Raw genomic sequence first — 12,248 nt, forward strand, 5'->3', positions numbered from 1 at the left:
GTGCAGAGTCCTGCACTTAGGATGGTAGAATCCCATGCACCGCTACAGACTAGGGACCGAATGGCTAGGCAGCAGTTCTGCAGAAAAGGACCTAGAGGTTACAGTGGACGAGAAGCTGGATATGAGTCAACAGTGTGCCCTTGTTACCAAGAAGGTCAATGGCATTTTGGGACGTATAAGTAGGGGCATAGCGAGCAGAACGAGGGACGTGATCGTTCCCCTCTATTTGACATTGGTGAGGCCTCATCTGGAGTACTGTGTCCAGTTTTGCGCCCCACTCTACTAGAAGGATGTGGAAAAATTGGAAAATGTCCAGCAGAGGGCAACAAAAATGATTAGGGGACTGGAACACATGAGTTATGAGGAGAGGCTGAGGGAACTGGGATTGTTTAGTCTGCGGGAGAGAAGAATGAGGGGGGATTTGATAGCTGCTTTCAACTACCTGAAAGGGGGTTCCAAAGAGGATGGATCTAGACTGTTCTCAGTGGTAGCAGATGACAGAACAAGGAGTAATGGTCTCAAGTTGCAGTGGGGGAGGTTTAGGTTGGATATTGGATTTTTCACTAGGAGGGTGGTGAAGCACTGGAATGCGTTACCTAGGGAGGTGGCAGAATCTCCTTCCTTTGAGGTTTTTAAGGTCAGGTTTGACGAAGCCCTGGCGGGGATGATTTAGTTGGGGATTGGTCCTGCTTTGAGCAGGGGGTTGGACTAGATGACCTCCTGAGGTCCCTTCCAACCCTGATATTCTATGATCCTTTGGAATCGCCAGGAATGGAGAAAAGAAAAGGAGGACTTGCGGCACCTTAGAGACGAACAAATTTATTTGAGCATAAGCTTTCGTAAGCTACAGCTCACTTCATCGGATGCATTCAGTGGGAAATACAGTGGGGAGATTTATGTACATAGAGAACATGAAACAATGGGTGTTACCATACACACTGTAAGGAGAGTGATCACTTAAGGTGAGCTATTACCAGCAGGAGAGCGTGGGGGTGGGGCGGGGGCAGACCTTTTGTAGTGATAATCAAGGTGGGCCATTTCCAGCAGTTGACAAAAATGTCTGAGGAACAGTGGGGGGGTGGGGGGAGGGGAATAAACATGGGGAAATAGTTTTTCTTTGTGTAATGACCCATCCACTCCCAGTCTTTATTCAAGCCTAAATTAATTGTATGCAGTTTGCAAATTAATTCCAATTCAGCAGTCTCTCGTTGGAGTCTGTTTTTCAAGTTTTTTTGTTGAAGAATTGCAACTTTTAGGTCTGTAATCGAGTGACCAGAGAGATTGAAGTGTTCTCCGACTGGTTTTTGAATGTTATAATTCTTGAGGTCTGATTTGTGTCTATTTATTCTTTTTCATAGAGACTGTCCAGTTTGACCAATGTACATGGCAGAGGGGCATTGCTGGCACATGATGGCATCTATCATATTGGTAGATGTGCAGGTGAACGAGCCTCTGATAGTGTGGCTGATGTGATTAGGCCCTATGATGGTGTCCCCTGAATAGATATGTGGACACAGTTGGGCAACGGGCTTTGTTGCAAGGATAGGTTCCTGGGTTAGTGGTTCTGTTGTGCTGTGTATGGAATGGAGAATCCACCACGACCACTGGTAAAGTACCTGCCCTGCTGGTAGCCAGACATGGCTGTGGGGTCGCCAGTGTCCAAAAGAGCTGGGAGCCTACCCCAGCAGCCTGAGGATCACCCAGCACAGCCTAGGTAGATCCTCCCATGAGTGGCACTTAGGAGAGGAGTTTGAAACTGTTAGGTTATGACCCTCAAAGGATGGGCCTTGCTCCCATTCACCATCGCGGGGCTCCAGCCCATATGACAGTTGGTCTCACCCCATAAGCCAGCTTGCCATGGCAGGCCCTGATGACCCCTGTCAGACACCTCTGGCCCACAGCAGCCACCTGCAACCCTGGAGGACCACCTCAGATAGAGAGTGGCTTTCAATGCTAGACAGAGCCAGTGGCCAGCTCCCTGGGACCCATATACTGTATTTTAACCCCCTAATTCCACCCCTGTGGGGGAGCCCTGCATTTTGAAGAGCGTATGAATCTCTTCCCACACTTCCCGTGCTGGTCCATTAGCTCTGAATTAAGGGATCATTTTGCCCTAGGGTCTGCAGTGGGGTCCAGTGGAGGGGGGCACAGGTCTGGCCATTGCAAACTCTGAGTTCTTTGCTGGGTCAGATTTGCAGCAGGTTTGAATCAGCACAGTTTCCCTGTGGAGTCATAGCCCAGTAATTTAATTTCTGTGCCCCACTGTCAGCACTTGGACGCCTCGGTGCTGCGATTGTTTGCTGCTCCGTGGACAGGGTTACAACCAAGTTTCTGTTTCAAGCGGAATTTTTGTAATCCTGGCTCTAGATTCCACAGCTGTAGTCGGACGGGCTTGAAATTTGCTGGGGTGGATGTGGTGGAGGAAATTTCAAACCAGTGGATAAAGGGGTTCCCACAGCAGATCTACCCCCAAAACTGTTTGAAACATTTCAGAAATCTTCTAACACTTTTTTGCCCTTGTTGAGGGCCTGGAACAAAACCAAACTATAGCATTTGAAACAGAAAATGTGATTAGCCCTTACTTCTGGAACTATCAAAGGCTGGGCTGCAACCTCGTAATAAACCACCAGGACTGTGCGTAGACTCTTGGTGAGCAATCTGGTGTATGACTGCACGCAGGCTCCTGCCAGGAGCTGTCAAGTGTCTGTTGGTTCTTATGTAGCCCCCATTAGCTCGCCTCCCAATCTTTAACACAGTTATCTTCACAACACCCCTGTGCCGCATTTTACAGATGGAAAACTGAGGCAGAGACACTTCAGATACAGAGAGACGCTTCGGGTCTGTCTACACTGCAGCTGGGAGAGCGCCTCCTGGCCTGAGTAGACAGCCGTGCGCTAGGTCTGTTCCAAGCTAGGATGCTCAATGGAGCAGCGTGGATGTTGCTGCCCAGGCGAGCCGTCCTCGGGCAAGCCTGCCTGGCCCACCCGGGGCCACGCTTGGGCGGGTAGCTTGTGCTGCAACACCCACGCCGCTCTTTTTAGTGCACTGGCTCGAGCCCGTTTCCTCAGGCTGGCTCGCTCCCAACTGCTGCGTAGTCAGACCTGAAGTGACTTGTCCAGCATGACGAAGGTGAAGCAGGAAACTGAACCTAGCTCTCCAGAGGCCACAGCGAGTGCCCTAACCGCTAGGCCATCCTTCCTTGCAGTGAAGAGAGCGGCAATCAGACATACGGTCCATCCTGTGCACTGAATGAGGCAGGCTCTTATAGAACAAATAGCATGTGACCATGTAATTAAACCTTGCCTCATAATGCATGCGCACGAGGCGGCTGCTACCCTCAATCTGCCATACCCTAACTTCTGAGTGCTGGATTTGCAATCATACATGTTAATAATGTTCTTTTAATGCAAGGATTGGGTTGAAGGTGGGTTTTTTTGGTTTGTAATGCAATATACATATAGTGTACACACACACTGTGGGTCGTAAAGCATTGCTGGATCCTTCTGGATATAAGGTGCTTTGTAAATATTGGCCGAAATGCCCATTTGAACAGAGAAGAGAAATTCTAACTCTTTCAGTCATTTTCGGCCTGGCTTGCAGATAAAGACAACTGCTTCCAAACTCGTTTCCGAAGTGGCTGCACCAGAGGTTTGGCTTGACTTAGAGAGAGAGACAGAGAAAAGCAAGATATTGGGCAATAGCTTAGCAAGCTGTGGCAGGTTTGGAGCGTGCAGTGAGGTATGAGACAGATGTGCTGAGAACAGACACAGCATGGAACAACCCAGCCTGTTTCCTTGCGGTTACTTTGGGATCATACAGCCCAGCTCTGCCGTGCATCAAGGTTACAACAATATCGGTCTCTGAAGTGCAGGAGGGAGCTGAATTACCTAAGGCTGGTTTAGAAAAGCATTGAGCAGCTCCAGACTTGGCCCAAACTCCGCCTTCCAGCACTTTTCATCCTTTGCGGCGGCATCCCGTGTCCTGTTCTTTCTTGGTGCCCTGAAACTGATCCTCAAGGGATGGTTTTTGTTGTTTGTTTGGGGAAGCCAAATGTTTGGAAATGAGGATTATTGGGGATTGGATGGCTCAGGGTGCTGGTGATGGGTGAAGGAACCTTTGGCCCCTAGCTCGCCAGTGTCTGGGGACCCCAGGCTGGGGCAAGAATGACTGATGGCTGTTACCATCTGATGCCTATTTGGGGGCCCCTTTGTCGAGTGGGCTGGTGGTTTTCAGTCCAGTGCCTAGTGATCACGTGTCACCATGACCCAACCCACCATCGCAGCTGGTCCCCTTCTTGGCAGTGGAAGAAGCCAAGAACTCTGCAGGATGCTGACACCAGAAGCAGTTGCTCCAGATCAGGGATGGGGTGATCTGGCATTGAAACTGCCTGTGCTGTACCAGTTTGGGGGATAATCAGAGGACGTCAGAGCCAGAGTAGCCGGAGAGGAGAAAGACAGTGCGATCTAAGTCCTGTGCTTCCAGCTGAGACTCTCTCCCCAACAAGGGGTGTGTGTGGGGGCGGGAGGGGGGTCTAGGTAGGACTGCAGCATCCTGCTGGGCTGGAACATTCAGACTCCCAGGGGGGCCAGCGGCAAGCCCTCCCTGCAGCGCTGGCAAGTACTAGCAGTGAGCAACTGGGATGAAGGCAGCAAGTTCATCATCTCTACTCAGCCTCGTGGCAGGACATCTGCATTGGCTTCGATTTAAATGGAAGAAGGCCAGAGCTGGTGGAATAGAGGCCAGGGGCTGGTACTCGGCTCCGGAGAATAAACGTCAGCGCAATTGCACAGACCCACAGCCGTCCCCCAGTGAAGAGAACAGACTCCACAGCCTGGGCCATGGATTCCTGCAAGCAGGGTGGGGGGAAGCGTGACCTGGCCCTGGCACTTTTTTTTTTGGCATTCTTTTCAGGAGCAGCGGTGCCGAGGGGCCCTCCTGTGGCAGGCAGCCCTGGGTGTGCACGCTGCCAGCTGAGTGGGGTCCAGGCGCCAAAGCTATCTTCGCTGCCCAGCCATTAGCAGCTGGGTTTTGTGGGCCACCCGTGTTGATTGACTCCTCTCCTCAGACTGCAATGCCTGGAGACACCAAGCTGGTTTCTTGGCACTGGTGTCAGGTCACTGTGGTGTCTCCAGGGCTGCAGCCTGGTAGAATTGGGGGCAGGCTTGGGAGGGGCAGAAAAGAAAGAATGTATTCAGCTCAATGAAGCCGACATGCCTTCTATCTCCTGGAGCCGCGGGCCAAGGAGGAGGAGATAGGCCGCCAGCTCGGCAGACGCTTCCATTCTCCGTGACTGGAAGTGGGGCTCTGAGGCAGGCACCCGGCTGGAGAGAAAGGAGCCATTCTCTGCTGCTTCTATAAACATCAAGGTCCTTGCGCTGCCTCCGTCTAGACTGTGAACTCTGGCGGGCATCGCCCATGGGTCAGCCGCCCTTGGCTGAGAAACAAATAGCTCCTCCCGTCGCAGAGTGCCCTCCTGCCCTTTCATCTTCTGTGTTTAGATAGGCTCCCGGCCAAGGGCATCGAGGGCTCAGGGCTTGATTGAAACGGGTCCCACACATGAGGCCGGCGCGTCTCGGGGCCTCCAGGGAGGGGCTCTGAGCCTGCCCCGAGTGAGCTTCCTTGGCGCAGAGCCTGCGAAGGAGCTGCTTGTGCACAGCGTCCCCCCGCCGGAGACGCTGCTGCTGCCCTTTCAGAAATAATCTCCCAAAGACAGCGCTTGCGCTGGAGTGGGGCGTTTGTGGGGGGGGACTCTCCCCCTATTACACGAGCCCCAGGGCAGTTCCACGGGCCCGCACGGGAACGCTAGCACGGCAGCATTGGCACCAATCTTGTCTAGGGCTGCCCTGAGCCAGGCGTTGGATAACGCTGGTGCTAAAAACCGCCAAGCCCTGCCTAGCGCTCCCGCCGCAGCTGTGTCTGGCCGCGCTGCACCGGGGCTAGTGCCACCGTGGGGTTTCTCGGAGGTTGCCAGTGTCGGGTGAGGTTTTTACACCCAGACCAGGGAGGAGAAGAGGAGAATCAACTCCTTGCTGTGATCCTCTCCAGTCTGAGCAGGGCTGGGCCTGGGGAGTTGTTGTATGAGACCCACAAGGGAACAGCCAGGTGCTGCAGGAAGTGGTGTTAATGACCCGGGAGGTGTGGCCCTGTTCCCTCCAAGGCCTGATTTAACATCCCCTGGCGGTGCTAGCGGGCACTGTGCCGTCCCCAAACCCAGCTCTCTGGCTTCCTGTGGCTATTACAGATCCATGGCACTTTTTGTCAGGTCTCGGGCTGTTAGCCCCATGTTGTGGCTATATTCCAATCCGGGGATGATAGTCTACCCAAGCACCTTTCCCTGCAGTTGTTATTCTCCCCCTGTCTTGAAGTGGTGCTCTATGCTGTGAAGCCCTAGAGGGGACAGGATAAAGCAATCACTGTATGCGGCAGGTAAAGTGCCTTGCGATGACATGTGCTATCTAAATGTGGGAGATTTATTTAATTACCAGTGGGAAGATCAAACCAAGGGAGCTCCTGAAAAGATGCAGAGTCTGAGCTGTGCTGTGGGACAGAGTGCAGGGCAGCTCGGGGCTGGGAGCTCCTGCTCAGGCTGTGTTCTGTGCATTACCCCACCGAGTAGACGAGTAGACGCTCTCACTTTCCGTGGCCCAGGCTTCAGGGCCTCCTGCTGCTCCCTCTCCATGTGACAACAGGGTAGAGATCCGAATGTGTCTCTTGCTTGGGGGGGAAGGGGGGTGTTTTTCTGTTTCAGATCTTGGGAAAGGGTGGGGGCACTTTGTGTATTGATCAGCTTGTCTCAGTTCTCCTCTGTCCCTGGCCTTTCGTTGCACTTTGCTCTTTATCCTGGTCTGTTCTTGGCCACCTTCACGTCTTGAAAATGCTGCTGGATCTTGCAGAGAACTGGGTCTTTCTTGCTCCCATCCTTGCTGTGTCCTGGCCCCTGTGGAACGGAATCAAAGTCTTCGTTGTGCCGTGGCTTTCTGCTTATTTTCTGCAAGCCAAAGCCCTGAGCCTGAAACAGAGACCTATTGCAGAGCAGGAAGGCTTTTCTTCGTGCCCACATGCCGCTGACTTCTGTGTTCTCCGGGCTAGACACCAAGGACGGGGTGTGTTTGGGAGGGGCGGTGGTGAGAACAGCATGTGCAGCATCCCAGACACATTTGCTGTGGCCAGATGGTGTCCAGATTCCACCCAGCCAGAGCGTGCACTCACTGGAGCCGGGTGGATGGTCAGTGAAGCGTCCTCTCTCTCTCTCTCGGCACGTCTGCTTATCCTCCCCCCCGCCCCTCCCGGGTGGTGAAAGCTAAGGGCAGGAATATGACTATTTTCCCTGGGAGCAAGGATTTTTCATCCCAATGCTGATTATTATTTTTGAATGGCCGTTTGTCTGGCCAGCGATTTCAGTTCCTGGAAATGACTGCAAAGGAGTCTGGGTATAAATAGCTTGGCGTGGTGCTGCCTACGCGCTTGTGCGGTGAGGGAGGGACAGGCGGAATTCACGGCTTGGCAACGGCTAATCCGCACTGGTCCAGCGTGGACAGATCAGCTTTATGCAGCATGGAACCAAGGAGATCACAGAGATGGTCAGCAGGTTTGCTGCCTCAGCTTCCCCCATGGGGATGCTGGGGAAATACTGCTGTAGCCTGGAGCGTAACTCTTTACATCAGTGGGGCTTTAGCTTTGCTGATGGCGGAAAGCATCCCTGGCAGCTTCCCACCCGTCCAAGTGCAATCCGTGGTTTAGCCTGTATGAACATGTCTCCCCCAGTGGCTGGTCCCCGTTAGAGCTGGTTGGGAAATGTTTTTTGTTCTTGCCAAAAACTTTGAGAACAACTATAAAGATGTTGCTTTTGTCTAAACTTTGCTTCAAAAGTTTTAATTGGAAATCTGAAAAGCAAACATATTTTGGTTTTTGACAACCGAAAACTGAGAAATTTCAGCCGAAAACCACATTTGGTGTTAAAAATGTTTGGGTTTGGGCCAAAATGGTTTGGGTTTGGGTTTTTAGTTGTTGACAAAAACCCAGAAAATGTCATCAAAATGGGACATTTCCTGCAGAAATTTCCACTTTGACAGAAAAGCCACTTTGTGTAGAAAAAAGTTAAACAAAAACATCTCAGCCAACTCTAATCCCAGTGACTGCAGCAGCCTGCTGGAGCCTTGCAGCTAGAGGAGTTTTTGTGCTTTTAGCTCAAATGGCAGACGCTTGTGGTTCTGGCTCTGAAGGTCCCAGATTTAATCCGCCCATATGGATGCATCCATGGTTCATTACACAAGCGCTGCAGCTACGTGGAGCAGATTGCAGCCGCTCTGTATAAGTCCCAGCATGCCATGCTCCCTCTTGATCCATGTGACTGCCTGTAGCAGGAAGGTCTGGTGACCAGCTGGCTCAGTGGTCAGCTCATGGCCTCACAGTTTCTTCCGGTCTAGCTGTCCCAGAAGGAGTCCTCACTCCCCTCAGAGCTCAGTCATACAAAGCAGTGGGAGGGGCAAGCTAGGGCCCCCCCGGACCCTGCCACTTCACCAGTCCCGACCCAGAGATCTAGGGGTCTCTCTGTGTTCAGCACAGTTACTGAGCTGCCCCACATTGTTACCCCCGGGTCACTTCCTACCAGCCTGGAGCTCCTCTGTTTGAGGTGCGTTTGCTGGTATAACAGACGCACCTCATGTGTCCAGTTCAGTCAGTCCTTCTCTCTTTGCTAGAGCAGCCTTCGCAGAGCTGTTGCCACTCCCTGCACAGCTCTCAGCATCTGCCTCTCTGTTCCGTGACATGGGTATTAGGCTTGATCCTTAGCCGGTGAGATAGCCCCATTGAAGTCAACGGGTCAATGTAGAAGTCAAAGGAGTTATGTTGCATAAAACCTGGGTGATGGAGTGGAGAACCAGGCCCACTGGGTTTGGGGATATTTGACCCTTTCAGGATTTTGACCTAACTGATTCACCTCTCCTGCCTGTGCTTTGCCATCTCCCCCTGGGACTCCAGTCTGAGGCCATCCTGGCTGTGATCCAAAGCAGTCAGCAGCTGCTTGGGCACCTCTAATCCATCTGCCCCTTCTGGTCCCAAAAGCCCATCCAGCAAGAAAGGAGGCTCCATGCTCTGGCAGTGTTGAGCACCAGGTCAAACTCATCACAGAATGGGTCTGTTATAGGTGACTTGCCAGACTGGCCATTGTGATCCTTGGTTTCCCTGTACGCAATCTGTGGGGGCTTTGATTTTCTCTTTTTACTGAGATGCCATCTAGACAACCCCCACCCCTGCCAGCTTCTTGGAGATGTCCAAGTAGAACTGCAGACTTGGGACAAATCTCCCCAGGTTTTGCATTTAACTGGCTTCGCGCCAGAGGTTTGCTGGAAGCTTGATGGGAGCATCTGGCTAGCTGACACCATGCTGGGAGGGTGACTTCTCTGGTCAAGTGCTATGGAAATGGAGCAGGGTGCATGACATGTGGGGTTCAAATGCCAACCCCGTGTATAGAAATTGGAAGGTGGCTTCTGGTGCAGAAGGAGGGAGTAGACGGGGGGAAAAATACAGTCCAAGGGGAATTGGGGGACTGTATTGGAAGACTATCCTCACTGCAAAGCAGGTGGGTTACCAGCCCGGATTAAAGCAGAAGCCAGGTTCAAGCTTATACCCTCAGCTGTGCCAGTTAACCTGGATTTAAAGCACCACTTGACCTGGGTCAGAAGATTTTGTGTGGGTGGTGGAAGGGGAGGAATGGGGGAGGTTCAGGGCAGTCCCTCTGTTAGAGCCCAGGCTAACTCTGCAGTGAAGACATGCTCTAAGATGTCCCCCAATGCTAACCCAGGAACCTATCCTTGCAACAAAGCCCGTTGCCCAACTGTGTCCACATATCTGTTCAGGGGACACTATCATAGGACCTAATCACATCAGCCACACTATCAGAGGCTCGTTCACCTGCACATCTACCAACGTGATATATGCCATCATGGGCCAGCAATGCCCCTCTGCCATGTACATTGGTCAAACTGGACAGTCTCTACGTAAAAGAATAAATGGACACAAATCAGACGTCAAGAATTATAACACTCAAAAACCAGTCGGAGAACACTTCAATCTCTTTGGTCACTCGATAACAGACCTAAAAGTTGCAATTCTTCAACAAAAAAACTTGAAAAACAGACTCCAATGAGAGCCTGTTGAATTGGAATTAATTTGCAAAATGGATACAATTAACTTAGGCTTGAATAAAGACTGGGAGCGGATGGGTCATTACACAAAGTAAAACTATTTCCCCATGTTTATTCCACCCCCCCACCTCCCACTGTTCCTCAGACGCTCCTGTCAACTGCTGGAAATGGCCCACCTTGATTATCACTACAAAAGGATTTCCCCCCCCTTCCCCCCCCCGTGCTCTCCTGCTGGTAATAGCCCACCTTAAGTGACAGGTTTCAGAGTAACAGCCCTGTTAGTCTGTATTCGCAAAAAGAAAAGGATTACTTGTGGCACCTTAGAGACTAACAAATTTATTTTATGGTAACACCCACTGTTTCGTGTTCTCTGTGTATATAAAATCTCCCCCCTGTATTTTCCACTGCATGTATCCGATGAAGTGAGCTGTAGCTCACGAAGGCTTATGCTCAAATAAATTGGTTCGTCTCTAAGGTGCCACACGTCCTCCTTTTCTTTTTGCGGATACAGACTAACACGGCTGCTACTCTGAAACCCGATGCTAGTGTTGCTCTAAAGATAGCAAAAATAATAGGAAATGCTCAGGGAAACATAGAAAAGGGTTCAATCATATACCAGATAGGAGTGAACCATTGGTTAGAGAGAGACAAAATGATCCTTCCCTTCTCCTGAAATGACCATCTGACTGTGCATTCAAGAAGAAGCCTGGGCAGGGTGGGAGATATTTGCATCCCGACAGGGAAGAGAAATTCCAGCTCATCTCTCCAGTAACATCCCTCCTTGAGCTTCAGTTGGCTCCAGAAACGGATTTCACTCAGGTTTAGCTGCTCCAGTGCATCTCTGGGATAAGGCCAGACCGAAATCATGTCAAACTGGAGACAGAGGGAGGAGAAAACCAGCAGATAAAACCCTCCCCTCAATTCTGTCGGCACTTCGGATCGCTGTGAAAGCTAAACAAACCCAAGGAAGGAACATACGGAATATTATGGCACCATTAAAAATAATGAGGGCAGCTGCAGCTTGTCCTGTCCAAAGGCTTTGAGTCAAGGACTAAAAGGGCCATTTATGTCTTTGACGTTAAAAAAAGGCTGCAGTAAATTAGAGGGGGGAAGATCACAAATAGGAGGCAGAGAGTGCCTGTATTTTGTGTATTACCGAAAATCTGCTTGAGTGATCAAAGCCCATTTGTAGCACTTGGTGTGCAGTTGCCTTCCTCTGGCTGGAGGCAGACGAGGCTTGTAGGGCTATAAATACAGCGGTGGTGAGATATTTATAGATGGCCAGGGCCTGTGCAGTGTTTTCTTTCTTGCTGGGAGGGCAGCAGCAACCTTCCACGGTGGGCTGCTGAGCTGGGCTTCTACGCCGTAGTGACCGCTAGGGTAACACTTCTTCAGCCACAGGCCATGAGGCGTCCAGGGACTAACGGCCTGAGTTGGTGCTGTTAGCTCCGGAGCAGGGCACAGGATGGCATCGCTGCCAGGCTAATGCAAGTATCCCTGGTGCCATCGGGAGAGTCAATGCTGGGAAGTGGAATTTCCTTCTCTTGATGGATGTTCATGAATTCTGTTTTTTCTCCTGTCCCTTGAAGCACTCACATGCTAAGGGAGGTAGTATGGACAGACAATAGGAGTGCTTTACCGTACATGCTTTCTGATGATCTGACGGGATGGTTGCTAATCTCCTGATATTTGCTTGCCCTGCTACACCCCCTCTGCATGTGAGATGCATCCATTTTGCTCACCCACTGCATCCCAGATCACTTCAGGCTGTTTTATCATCTACACCTGTTTTACACCCAGGTTACACCTCATCTGGATTCTCCCTCAGGCCATCCAAAATGCTGCTGCCTAAATCAATCTTTTTTTGCCGATCCGCATGACTCCATCACCTCCCTCTTTACACACCTCCATTTGTGATAGGAAGTATCAGGTCCAAGCTCCTCGTCCTTGCATTCAAGGCCCTACATCACACAGTCCTAGCTGTATCTTTGACCTTGTCTCTTGTTCCCCCAACCCCTCTGTTCTACTAACAAAACCAACTTTGACATCCTTTTGTTTCCTTCTCTCATTCCTGGCCTCATTATCTTCTTCTGTCTCTGCCTG

This window comes from Lepidochelys kempii, chromosome 9 (assembly GCF_965140265.1).
Source record: "Lepidochelys kempii isolate rLepKem1 chromosome 9, rLepKem1.hap2, whole genome shotgun sequence".
NCBI classification, from domain to species: domain Eukaryota; kingdom Metazoa; phylum Chordata; order Testudines; family Cheloniidae; genus Lepidochelys; species Lepidochelys kempii.